This window comes from Photinus pyralis, unplaced genomic scaffold (assembly GCF_008802855.1).
Source record: "Photinus pyralis isolate 1611_PpyrPB1 unplaced genomic scaffold, Ppyr1.3 Ppyr1.4_LG4, whole genome shotgun sequence".
NCBI lineage: Eukaryota > Metazoa > Arthropoda > Insecta > Coleoptera > Lampyridae > Photinus > Photinus pyralis.
In genome coordinates, this window is record NW_022170511.1 from 40,660,826 (window position 1) to 40,673,048 (window position 12,223).

A 12,223-nucleotide genomic window follows, 5' to 3' on the forward strand; every position below is an offset into this window, starting at 1 on the left:
CTAGTAAAGTTGGTGGTGGTCCCATTCAAGGATCCCTCGGAGCGTCAGTGCCACTAGTTTCTACCCCACAGGGCGGAATTAATCTTGGAGTGAAAGGTATTGCGGGGGAAGGCATGAAACCACAAGGTCAGATTGGTGTGGAAGGTGAATTCAGATTTTAGTTGTAGTTTTGTTAATTTATTATAAACGTAAATAAATTATTGTACAGTATATTCGTTGTTACTTCTCCTACTACGGTAGGTAGGCTGGTTTTCGTAAAGAGGGCCGTGATATTCCGTGGCCGATAGGCCTAAGCAAACGTCATGGTCGAGTTTTGTTGTAGAACCTCCGCTCGACGGTCCCACGAGGGGCAAATGGGGGGATTACCGCCCTCCCCCAAGACCATTCGGTCGGTGGTGAGTAATTCGCAAACGCCCAACAAGGCGCTATTACTTCCTCCGTCCGTCCGTCCGAGGCCTTAACTGCTCCCACAGTTTTGAACGTATTTTGTCCGTTCTTTTTGTGTTCGGTAGCTTAAGCTCTGGCACCTCAACCAATAAAAATCGCGACGATTAATGTGCACATGCGCAGACTGCGCAATGTTCATTTTTTTTTTTATTTATTGAGATAACTCTGATTCGCGGATACTTCTGATAAAGAAATACGTAACGCAAATAGCTATGGCCTTCTGGAAAATACTGATAAATGGAGGAAAAATGTGCTGAGTTACTCACCTTAGGGCGAAAACCTTTTTACTTCCATTTATTAAAAAGAAGGACTGTTAGTGAATAAGTTGAAACTTGCCTTGTTCAAATTCCTGAGAAAAATTGGGAATTGTTTATAGATCAATTTGGGTTAAGTCAAAGGAGCTGTTCTTTTTTTAGTGAAAAATTAATTTATGCTATTGACAACCGTTTTTACTTAAATAGTATCATCGCCTCACCTGTGTTTTTTAGAAGATAGTAGGTAGGGTCATGTGTTAGTGAAAAACCGGACGTGTCGTTTGCTTGTTTTTCTACATTGACTGTTTGAACACCTTGTACAAACGACATAACTTTATCAACCAATTATTTTCATAACGCTACTAGGTACCGGCATAATTATGTAGGTGCAAGAATGAGATTCCATCTTTTTTTGTGTGAAATAGATCGCACCCAGGGCCGTGGCCATAGGGGGGCAAGAGCGGGCTGCCCGCTCTTTGGGACCCACTTTGCCCGCTCTTGAAAGTTGCCTAATATATATTGCGTCATGATCAAATATAGAGGAACAGGAAGGTGCTTAGTATTCGGAATTATGTCACCTATTAAAATTGGATGATTTAAAATTGACCTTGCAATTCCGATGTATTTTGTTGAGATAAACTCTTCTTCTTCTAATTCCAATTGGCATTTTTTGATTTTTATATAAAAGTCTATAATTTCTTTGTTTATTAAGTAATCCGAAATGTGTTTATTACAAATATTGTTTTATAATCTACCATTTTCAAAGTAAGTTTACGAGGTCAAGAAAAAAAAGATATCGGACCTAACCTCATTTTTTAAATGCAACACACTGTATATTTTAATCTAAACAGACAAAATACTAAATTCTCTTCAAAACTATAGCACAACAGGGATGATATTAAAAAAAAAGATTCAATCGCTTCAAAGAAATTCAAAAAATATTAAAAAGATTCTTATAATAAAACAACAACAAAAAAAATTTTACACCATTTTTTAAACACTTCTTTTTATTCTTTTCGAATTGAATCCATTTAAAAAACGCGGTTAGGTCTGATAAGTTTTTAACCGAACTCCGTATACTTATTTTGAAAACAGCAGAGTATGCAACAATCATTGAAAAGAAACTTTTGTAATAAACACTTTTCCGAAATAGTTTGTTTTCTATTATGAAATGAGTAAGGTCTATTGTGTAGGTGCATAAATGGTATACATAGATTGTTATCAGTTTTACCACTTGAACCCGTAGTATAAGAGAAGGATGTGTGCGTTTTGGATCTCTATAGAAACCCAGATCTCAATGATCGTCAGTCCACCTGTGTGCACTCATTTTGTGCCAAACCACTGAACCGAAGGTAATTAAAGTTGGCACACGTGTTCTTAGGAGAAAAATGAACGGCTGAACAGCATTTGAAAATGTGCATATTCTTAGCGTATTTTCCTCAAAGTGAAAAATCGCTATTGACTGCAGTTTGACGTCCGTCCGTCCGTCCGTTCGCCCGTCTGTCCGTCACAAGTACTCCTTCTAAACCACTGCCCCGATTTTGGCGATATAAGACTCATTTGAAAAGGCTTGGTCCAAGGATTCCGTGCATACCCATATTTTTTGGTTTTGTGCATGCGCAGTGTCAAAAATTTGGTTTAACGTATGTGCGATGCTACCTTTTTTATTTATGAAGATATTTAAATGAAACTTTATATGTAAACACTACGAATATAAGTAAAATTAACGGCATTTTCAAATTTTTGTTTTGCGCATGCGCAATGCCAACTTTCTTAGTTATGAAGGTATTTAAATGAAATTTTATAAATAGGCATTTGGCATAACTAAGACAAATCTAACACCAGTTGCAAAATTTGGTTTTGCGCATGCGCAATGGCAACTTTCTTATTTATGAAAGCAGTTAAACGAAATATCATATGCGATATGTATTTTCCAAGAAAAATGAGTTTTTACAGGGGGTGATATTACCGCGGGACACAGCAAATCATTATTTCGCCCGCCCGCTCTGTAGATTTATTGACCCGCTCTTATAAATCAATCTGGCTACGACCCTGGCCGCACTAACCGTCTCAATTTAGTTTTTACATGAAAAAGGGCAAATCGGACTGGTAAGAGAAAAGTTCAGTACATAATTTGCATAGAAAAGAGCTCTAAATTCTGCGTCGATTACTTTTTCATCGAATTAAAGAAAATGATTTCATGATAATATGGCACCTCAATCACCATCAACGCCCTGGTGCATCAAGATATCCGAGGGGGGGCCATGACGTCAAATCAACCAAACTTGCACCAATACTCACTGCTCATACTGCAAAATTGGGACACGAACATAAACAGTTTTAATAATTACCAAAGGATGAATATGAGAATATGAGATCATCAGATCTATAATTGTCCCCCCATTAATCTGTCCTTGGATTCGGTTCTTTTTGTGTGTCGTTTCCAGCTATTAGATTTTCGTGCGCGTTTAATTATTTAAGATTAACTTAAAGAAGCGCCCGTCGAACGGGGAATCCTTTTCTTCAACTATCATCCGCATTATGGACATTACAACAAAATAACTACTCGGAAGTTACTTCCCCGAGTTCACTACACGCACTTCGAAGATGTATAAATTCCGATCGACCTTTGCATCTTCACCAGTCGAGTTCCTCACATATCGCGGATTTCGTAAATTAGACATGAAGATTTCCGTAATTTTTGTATGCGCATTGTTTCTCTTGTCTGTTTTTGTAAACAATGCAGATGCGAGGTGGAAAGGTTGGAAAAAACTTGTAAGTAAAATTCAATAAATTCCTTTTTCGTCTTTCACTTTTAAGTTGCGTATTTTTAGGAAAAAGCAGGAAAACGGGTACTGAAGGCCGCAGAAAAAGTTTTACCGGTTGTTCAAGGCTACGCCGGAATCGCAGCAGTTGTTGGGAAAAAATGATGGATATTATAATATCTAGCGAATGTACAAATTATATTTATTTTTTATTTATTGTACCTTAGTAGCTGATTTTTTGTTAGTAAAGCATAATAACAATATATTTAATGTTTGATTATTAACTAAATGTCTTCAGTTTATACTATTTTTGCAGTTACAGTTAGTATACTCGAAAAGCTCCATGAAGTTAGAGTACCTACAACGCAAGATTCACTTTCTGATGCTGCTATTATTTTTTGATAATTTTGTACTATTTTTTTACCACAATTTTTCACACCAATGTTTTGTCTAAAAGACATTACGTCGGGGCGCTTATTAAGAACTGCAAGGAGTCGATTGTGTCTGCATATCTGTCTGTCTGTCTGTATACTGTCTATACAAATTCAACATTGCTGTAAAAAAAAAGGACAAAGCTGAATAATACGATCAATATTGTAACCAACAGTAAAAATATAATAATACTTCATAAAATACTTGACGTAGACACGACAATCAGAACAAAAGCTGGGGATTGTGACAGAAGAGTAATTTCAATTATTCCTCCATCTTTCTTGTGCTTTCCAAACTAAATGTAGGTACCTATTACTAAATATTGTACAGTTTATTATTTAGTTATATGTGTAGCTGTAGATATCATTTGTGTTATATTAACAATAAATTAAGTGTCACGATTAAAAAACTATAATTAAAGGTTAAATTCGCCCACAATACCTATCTGACCTTGTGCTTTCATTCCTTCGCCCGCAACTTGTGGAGTATAAACCAGTGGCACTGATACTCAACGGATCCATGAATGGAACCATCCCCAACTTTACTGCTACTTATTAGCGCTGTGGCGCCCCCTGCGTGCTTATAATTTGCGCCTATTTGACTCCTAGCATTTCCCACTGGTCTGAAATCTCTATTTAAGTATTGGTCGTGATGACCTTGTACATCTAGACGATCCGTAAGTGTATCAAAGACGTTGACTTTTCCATATAACGAGCCCATTCCGCAAACTCCAGGTTGAATAACCACCCTTCCTCCGGCAAATCCTTCGTTTGGTAATTTGAAATGCGCCCCACTGTCAACACTGGCCGGATCTCGGTTTCGTCCATCGAAATTTCCTGGCAACGACCTCCATACTGGGTGATACTTGTAGCCCCCCATTCCACCGTTTGGTAGGAAACCACCACCTCCGAACAATTGCGCAATACTTTGGGAAACGAGCAAAATCGCTAAGACTAATTCGAAGACGTGTTTACCCATCGTTTGCAATTTATTTTTCTGCTGTTGTTCTAATGTAACATTAAGTTCTTAGTTATCCCACGAAGGAATTAATTCTACCAAAAGGATGAGAACCCTGCTTGGAAATAGTGTCCGTCAATTAACTTTATTTACTTACAATAAAAATACCTAAGCTCCTATTAGAGGTTTTGAGAATGCAATTGAAATTGAACTGAACTTGAACTGAAACAGCGAGTTCCTCCGGAAATGTTCACTAAACTAAACTAAGAATCGCTTGACGAAGAATGTTTAACGTTAGTGTAAATTGTGACTACTACACTTAATTTCATTAGAATCATGCATTCACAATGATCGTTAATTTAATTATGCACGGATGCAGTATAAGTTACCAATTATAGAGGACACATACATGTTTATTATTGCCATTACAATGGGCGCGTTTATGACTTAGTATACCATAATTAAGGTATGGTTTATTCCACTAAGTTTCGTTGTACGTCATTTCATAAACAAATTGACGTAGCCGTTCACTTAGAGCAAACGAAACAAAATTATCTATCACCAAAGAATACTTACTCTTTGCTATAACTACACGGTAAACTCCGGCAAAATAGTATAACGTGAGGTTAGTTCGGCGCTGTAAAACTCAAACCCCGCCGCATAAACGGCCAGCTAGCTCAGATTCTTAATTAAAAGAAGGGCTCGAGATGAGAATCTTCCACAGCGGTTTGTTCGTTTGGGCATATAACATAAGTTTTTGATCTTTGGTAGTCACTAGAAATGATTAGTTGAGCGCCACCCAATTTTGCACAAATTCTGACCTCTCCTGTATAGAAATTGGGAAAACACAAGAGAGCCAAATAATAAATTCACTACGAGCAATTCTGATTTATTAATCCTGGCAAAAACGGTGCAGGATCGGCAAATAAAATGTATCTTCAATACGACAATAACAAATACTTTAAATGACAAAAATAATCCCCAAATAAATTCATGAACACTTCCCTAATAATTACGTTACCAGACCCCTACAACAATGATCGAGCAAAAATGTAGTTAAGATTTCAATGGATTCAAAGATTGAATCAAGTTAACCCGAATAACAACTCATATAGGCAACACTGGGTACAAGTAAATTAAAAATCTTACCTTGAATAACACATACGCTGTCTTCTCCGAAAAAGAGCTCTCCTTCGAAGTTCCAGTTCTGTAACACAAAAACAAACCCCAAGCTACAACGCTCGGAACGATTATATGAGCCGGAAGGGCCAAAAAAATAGCTTACTCGTAGCCGGCTCGTTTACCCATACGTTAAATACAGGTGCGTTGCTCTTGAAGAGAGCCACGACCTCAAACACTAGATGCGAACAAAATACAAAGCTCCAATCATAAATCGTCGGAAGGTTACACTAGATTAACGGTATTGAAGCAAATAAAAAAAAGGTTGTGTAAAAGATCGTATCTTCCGAAAATTCCACAATCAGCTGGTCGCTCCCGGTATCGTTTAGGTGTTAGCGCTTATCTACTCGGTGGTACGCCGGATAGCTGCCGGCAATCAACAGGTGTTCGTACTCCGGAATATTCGCAAGATGCAAATTCATTTACTATCCCAAAATTATGCCAGGTCAATGTCCTCCGCACACAAGAATGTGCAAGGATATACTATAAACTATACCATACAAGGATTCGTCTGTACAAGGATTGACCGGTACAAGAATTCATCTACTACATGGACCCCCTGAAATCGTCAGGAGGGTAATGAAAAATACTTAAATCAATGAAATATGGAAATTATCCAACCTCAAATTGTGAATATGTAGGTAGGGCGATGAACTTCAACCAGATATAGCCTCGCAATGGAGAAAACGGCTTCTGAGTTACACTACTCGACAACGCCAATGAAAAGGTAAAATTGCCAGAGATTTCACGTGAATGATGGCAAATATTACCCACTGGTTTAAGAAGAATTCACAATGCCACGCTCTACAACAAGTACAACCTCGTTGGCTTTTAAAACGGAAATGAAAAAAATAACGCGATTCTGCGCGAGGAAAGAAACACGCGTACAAGTGACGCCATCTCACCTATATCCTACCTAACCTAGCAAGCGGTAATTTTTGAAATTTGAATATGAATAAACTAAACTGTTACAATAGAGATCGGGGTGAATAATGGGGTTCTCGTACACTATCCAAAACGAAGCAAACTGCAAAAGGAAATATAGTATACCGGGTGGGCGCCACTTAGTCTTCAGCAAATTCAAAAAAAGGAAAGAGAATACTTACCGAAAGGCGAAAAAAGGCAGACTAAGAGATCCTCGTTCTGGTCTTAAAGCGAAAGAAATAAAATACTTGAAAGGGTAGAACATAAACAATAATATTATTGTGGTCACAATCGAGGTTTCAAAAGGTTCCGTAATATATATGGATGTTACTCGATAACTAATTTAAATTCAATAGATTTGCCCAAAAGATCAACTCGTAGTCAGGAAAATAAGAGATAAATGTCGAAGTTGCCTTCTAAAACAAATGAAGCTAACTGTTAAACGACTATTCAAATAAAAAATATTAATTACAACTTGGAATACTGTATCGAAAACCAATGTACTCAACCGTTATTTCAAGGAAATGACAAAAATAAAAATATTACCTTTGAACTCTGGTCGTAACGGTCGTCTGAATTCAGAAGGGCGCTTTTCTGCCTTATCGGTAACAGATAAAAACAGACACAAAAGAACAAGAGGGGTAGTGAATAGCGCCGCACATATGTAAATATTGCGATAGAAATTTTTAACGTTCGACACCCGGGTACTCGAATACTGCAAACACTTAATAAGAACCAATAATTCAATTTACGTTAACTAATCTTAACCCAACAAGAAGCTGTCGTTGACAAACGGAAATGACAAACTAATCGTACCATTAAATAAATCAATTTACAATTCAAAAGCAATTAATTAAATATCGTGAAACAGGATATAAAACAAGTTAAGTTAGTACACGTAGACTAAATTGAACTATCGTAAGATCGTATTCCTCTACAAAAGATTTGAAAATTTCAGTTGAATTAGAAATCATTAAATAAAAATATCCGCCATTGCACAAACTAACACCAGAACTTTAATATGAATGTGTCTTACTTTGTTAGAACAAACTCTCAAATGACTCTTTTGTTTCAAAAAAGAAATATAAACAAAACAACTACTAAATACTGTACAATTTATTACCTAGGTATACAGATATCGTATAGATACATATATAAGTTATGCTAACAATAAATTATGTGGCAAAGTTTTCAACTAAAATTTAAATTCACCCACAACACCTATTTGGCCTTGTGGTTTCATTCCTTGGCCCGCAACACCCTGCACCCCAAGGTTAATTCCACCTTGCGGAGTGGAAACTAGTGGCACTGAAGCTCCGAGGGATCCTTGAATTGGACCACCACCAACTTTACTAGCCCCTATGTGCGCGGTGGCGCCACCTACGTGCTTATAATTTGCACCGATTTCATTTATTGCTGGTCCCACGGGCTTCAAATCTCTGTTTAAGAAACGATCGTGGTGACCTTGTACATCCAGTCTATGCGTAGGTGTATCGAAGATATTGACCTTTCCATATAATGAGCTCGTACCGCCAACTCCCGGTTGTATAGAAGCACGTGCTCCGGCAAATCCATCGTTTGGTAACTTGAAGTGTGCACCACCACCAAGATCCACCGGACCTAGTCTTCGCCCATCGTAACTACTTGAAAGCGATCCCCATGCCGGACCATACTTGTAACCGCCCATGCCACCGATTCCTCCACTCGGTAAGAAACCACCACCTCCGAAAAATTGCGCCATAGTTTGCGAAACAACCGCAATCGCCAAGAAGAATCCGAAGACGTGTTTAACCATCGTTTCTTTTTTCTTTTACAATGAACCTCTGTATGAGATGCTGTTGTATGTACTGATGAATGTTCGCAATGTTCGCTCCTATTTATACGCGAAGATTAAGTTGTTTATTCCCATGAGGGAATCCTAGCGAAAGGGTTTTTACTACACAAAGATATTGTTGGACTAAATATTATGAAACGACCTTCGCATTTGTGGTTCTATATCTAGAGGATGTATGTTATCTGCAGGTCGTACTACTTCAAGTAATTTTAACGATTTTACAATAATAGGAGATTTTAGAGAATGTGGCGTAAGAGCCAATGGCGATTTTGATATTGTAGGTATGTGTCCAAAGGGGCAGATCATTTAAATACTTACCTTTACGAATTGACCTTTGGAACTTGTTTCCACACTTTTTGACATTTCATTCCAATGGACTAGTCTTCGTCTCACAAATGCATTTCTAATTTGTAAAGCTCAACAATTCGTTTCTGTTGGATAGCCAATGCATTTTCAATTTTCATGCATTTAGATTTTAGTTGCGGAAATAAAAATATACTTTAATTCCCCTGTTTCATGTAATCTTAAGATAAGCTGAGAAGGTCAGCTCAATATATCTCATTGACGTTTTGCAACAGTAGGACGTTAAAACGCTAAAGAAAGATAAATTTAGCAATGTCTACTGGTATAAATAGCGTACAATAAAAGGGGATTCCACATTCCCAGAATAATGTATCAGTATTCTCTTGTCATACGGGTTATAACTGGAAGGACTATCATAAGTACATTAATTCTGTGATTAACGTACACGGTCAACAATAACAAACGATTTTTCTTCAATTGGATATCTGAATTTTACTACTTTTGCGAAAAAATGGTCTCAAAGCACCGTTTCAATCACCCTTTGTGAGTACGCTCTTCCGACAATCCGTTCTTGAGGTATAAGGGAATATAACCGATCACGATAAGAGGTCGAGACGGAGGGCTAATAATATAATGTGTTTACCCCCCCCCCCCCCCATTTTCGAAAGGCCGGAGTGGGTGCGGATGGACGGACGGACAAAACGCAAACAATAGCACATTTTTTTAATTCTTAAAAAATCTGCTAAAATAATTGATGTATCAAATTTGAAACATTAATCACAGAACTTGAGAGAGAAAATACAAAATACGAGAAAAAAATTACAACTTTGCCACCCTGTATAACGAAAACGGCGGTTTTTAGACGAAATTTGGTTAATTGAAGGCACAGTTGCCAATTTTAGTACTGAATAAGAGTAAGAAATTTAAAATATCTACAATCGTTTTGAAAATAACGCAATTTTAATTTTATTATTTCTAATTAACCACATTATTTTGACACTTTTTAATAGAGATTTCGAATATGGCATCCCGTTTTTAATAACTTTCGAGATAACAGAGAAACACGTGGCAACTTTAGTTTTTCTTATGGGTGCCATTTTGAATTTTGACATTTTGAGATAACGTCTTTTTTTTATTCACAACGAAATATCACACATGATGGTTCAGTATCACATTTTCCTTAAAAATACAGTCTTTAATTTTTTGGAAAGAGTGTTTTAGAAAAACAAAACGTTCTTTTGTTGTGAACAAATAGTATTTAAGTATGGAGAACGGTAAGGGATTTTTACCGTTCGAAGACAATTGTTTGGAGGAGGAGCGAAGCGACGACTCCAATTATTGTCTGAGAACGGTAACCCTTAACGTTCGACGTGCTTATAACATTTTTTGCGCGACCGAAATTAAAATTATGCAACCAATATCAATATGCACTAAGACAGTGTTTCCCAAATAGTGGTCCGCGGACCCCCGGGGGTCCGCGATATGTTTTTCGGGGGTCCACGAACCGTCCGAACGCACGATATTTTTGCTTTTTTAAATGGATTGAATCTACAATTACAGGGCAAAAGTATAAATGTTTTTAAGACTGAAGAAAAAATAGAAGCCACCATACAAAAATTTGGGCCAACCGTGTGGAACAATCATCTTTAAGTACCTACATTTCCGCCTTTAGATTCGTTTTTGAAATCCGAAGAAGAAATTTTGCCACAAGAGGTTCAACTTATAACTTATGAGCATTTGCGGAATATAGTTATAAGTTTTCGTGAATATTTTCCGGCGCCAAATAATGAAAACTGCTGGATTAGAAATCCGTTCGCTACCTCCAGAATTGAAGAAAACGCTAGTCTTACAGAAAAACAACAAGATCAGCTCGTCGACCTGTCTTGTAGCAGTTCTAAAAAAGATATTTTTAACGACAACAATTTAATTCAGTTTTGGATTAAAGTTAATTCTGATTACAACGAGCTATCCGAAAAGGCTATGAAACATTTGAGTCCTTTTTGCACGACGTATTTATGTGAACAGGCTTTCTCTGTATACGTTCTTTTAAAATCAAAACAAAGAAATCTACTGGATGTTGCTTCAGATATAAGGTTAAAAATTTCAAATATTAGACCTGATTTACAAAAAATTAGGCAGTAAAAACCAGTGTTCCATTCTTCTCATTAAAATCTGAAACTGTTAAATTTGTAAGTTTTATAATGTATTGATTATATTTTCTTTTATTTTTTATTATTCATAAATTTTCTATTAATTATTATTTACAAATGACATATTTAAAAAATGCAATAGTTGCTTTATTTTTTATTGAAACTGTTTCTGGGGGTCCTCATGATACTAGTGTCTAATTTTGGGGGTCCGCAATTTCGTGACATTTGGGAAACACTGCACTAAGAAATTAACGAGCAGAATAAATCGAAATGATCGAAGTGGTATGGTGTACATCACTAGATAACCAGTTTATTTGTCAAAATTGAAATTAATAATTTCATAAAAATGTGCATGTGTCTGATGTAGTTTACTAGCTTTGCAAATCCTTTATGACTTTATGAGCGTCTTGCTATAGGAAACAACAGCACAAATTGTACGTTTAATGTACCTAACAATAATTAAAGATTAAATGTAATGTAAGACTGTTGATTTTTAAAAAGGCGTCTGGTAAGTATTTTTGCTGTTCTGTTTTTAGATCGGTAAGTAATTTTGGCGTCGTCGTAATCATAGCAACTGGTAAATTCTACGTACTGTCATGGAAACACCCATGGTAAATAGTCAGAAATGACCGATCGCGCAAAAAGGTAATATTTGAATAGGACGAAACTCTAGTGATAAGTCAAAATTGAAGAGCCACCATTAAAGTCTTAGCTTAGCCATTATTTGGGTATTTAGTTTCCAGTTCTTTGTCTCTTTTTGGGCACATACATGATACAATTGTTGCAATCAAAATCGCCATCGGCTTTTCCGACACATACTCTAAAATCTCCTTTGGTGTAAAATCGTTAAGGTTATTTGTAGAAAAAATCCTGGAGATAACATTACGTCAAGATATAAAACCACAAAATGTTAAAGGTCGTTTCACAATCTTTAGTGCAACAATAATTTTGTATAGTACCTAAAAACCCTTTAGCTAG

At 36.6% G+C, this 12,223-nt stretch overlaps 1 long non-coding RNA gene across 1 annotated transcript; it reads right to left on the reverse strand.

The window, feature by feature from the left end:
- Window positions 1–3,954: 3,954 nt before the first annotated feature.
- On the reverse strand, window positions 3,955–5,201 carry LOC116169898. Its single transcript, XR_004145109.1, has 2 exons — window positions 5,024–5,201; window positions 3,955–4,970 (listed from the first exon to the last, which is right to left on the reverse strand). It is a non-coding gene; the product is annotated as an uncharacterized LOC116169898 (long non-coding RNA).
- Window positions 5,202–12,223: the final 7,022 nt, after the last annotated feature.